The sequence below is a fragment of the Pinus tabuliformis genome, chromosome 9 (genome assembly GCF_031772625.1).
Source record: "Pinus tabuliformis cultivar Carrire ecotype Pingquan chromosome 9, CPIR1, whole genome shotgun sequence".
Taxonomy (NCBI): Eukaryota; Viridiplantae; Streptophyta; class Pinopsida; order Pinales; family Pinaceae; genus Pinus; species Pinus tabuliformis.
Window position 1 is genome coordinate 1822260975 of NC_142307.1, and position 2021 is coordinate 1822262995.

The following is a 2021-nucleotide window of genomic DNA, read 5'->3' on the forward strand; positions in this document are numbered from 1 at the left end:
ACTATGATCTACACTAAAGCCTCTACAACAACAAGTCTACCCTGCTGCCACTTACCTCACCAAGCTCTCCTCTGTACTTGGTCTTTTGGCAAGAAATTGATTCTCTATTCTGTAACCTCCTTTGATCAGGTCTCTTTGCTCCTTCTAGGCTTCAACTCATCTGTACTTTCTAAGAACACAATTGTCCTCTTTATCCAATCTCTGTTGTAATTCCTCAAGGTTCTGCCACATTTCTTATTTCACTTAGAAACTCTTACCAGCTTCCTTTATCTCTTAGCAATTCTACCCACATATGTTGCAGAATTGCCTTTGGGAGTTGCAACAATACTTTTGCATCAATTCAAATACTACAACTTTCCAATCTTCAAATCCAATTAAAATAAAACCATATCATCTTACCTTCAAGATCTTTATCTGATATTTTCCTCCCATTCACCTTCACATTTGAATGGATTGTCTTTTCCACTAGCCTTCAGCTGTATCTTCAAGCTCTGTTACTTCAAGAACTTACAAAGTCCCTCTTACACTTTAACTACTGTAATCCTGCTCTAAAATTTCACTCATTCAATATCTGCTAATCATTAGACAAATTTGCATACCTTCACCTACCTTCAGGATCTCACCACTCCTACAAATCGGTTTCAGTAGATCTTCATGCTTCCACTGCACAAATTCTCAATATTCAGCCACTATCAATCAAATTTAGAATCTGATTCTTTCTTCCAATCTTCCGGCTTTATCTTGGCAAAGCTTAACTATCGGCAACAATTTCTCCTTTGCTGAGTTTTCTTCCACTCAGAAATCCTTACTAGTTTCTTTCATTACTGATTCTTAAGACTTGATCTTCTTTTGCTGAGATACTTCATTTGCTACAACTATCAATCTTCAAACTATTTCTTTATCCAGCAAAACTCAAATCATAGTTAAATAAAACAATACCTGCATGATTTCACAAGCAGTCTCCATCCACTCTTCACATCTGAGTGAATCTCCATTCTCCAAAACATCGTTGTAGATTCTTTATGTTTCTGCAATCTCTTCTTAATTCTTACTCACCTGCCTCTAAGAACTTAAAGGTTCTTCTCCAATTTCAATTTCAAACATTTCACAATTCCAAATATACAGATTAATTGGCTAGAAATCATTTCCTCTACTTTTCTCAAAATCTGGACATTCTTTCAAAATGTAGAAATATCAAGATTAGTATTCCTCTTACCAATCTCCCAGCTTTACTCTGGTCGCTTAACTGTCAGATTAGAATCTGATCTCCCTTGCCTACATACACATCTTTCCAAATATTTCTGTTCTAAATTCTTCCAAAGAAACTTCCACACATAATTTCTCTATTCTTCTCTAATACCAAATGACACAGGGTTACCCCTGCTTTACCCACAGTATGCATATATACTTATGCATAAACCATTTTTTGCCCAGGAATTTATATGACCTTCCAGTCAAAGGTTCATTATAAATAACAATGGGTTAATTAGAATTCTTGTGGAATGATTTATTTATTAACCACATAGTCTAGCCCTTCCAATCCTTTCTATCGGGACTTAATACATCCTCATAAACCTTTATTAATTCCTTTGGCCGCACATATATCCAAACCCCACTTTATAACTTTGGGTTATAATTGGAATACCATTAAAACCCTTGTATCAGTGCTTTAATCCATTATAATTCTCCTATAAGAGAATACATGTAAAAACATGAATAACATACCTCTTCCTGCCTTTCCTCAGCCTTTGCACATTTCCCAAGAATTCCCTTTACCGCAATCGCTCATCGCAATTTACCATGGTCATATGACATATATGCTCTTATCACCCCTCTGACTCTGATATGCGACTATCGGAAGCATTTAAATAACGCTTAAGCCTTAAAAGACTCGGGCACAACACTTTAACAGAATACAAAGGAAATACACGAAATCCCGCTCCGAAACACATAAGCGGATCTCAAAATCTATACACCCGCATTCATATTTATCGTCGGGTCTGCCCTCCATATTAAACCTT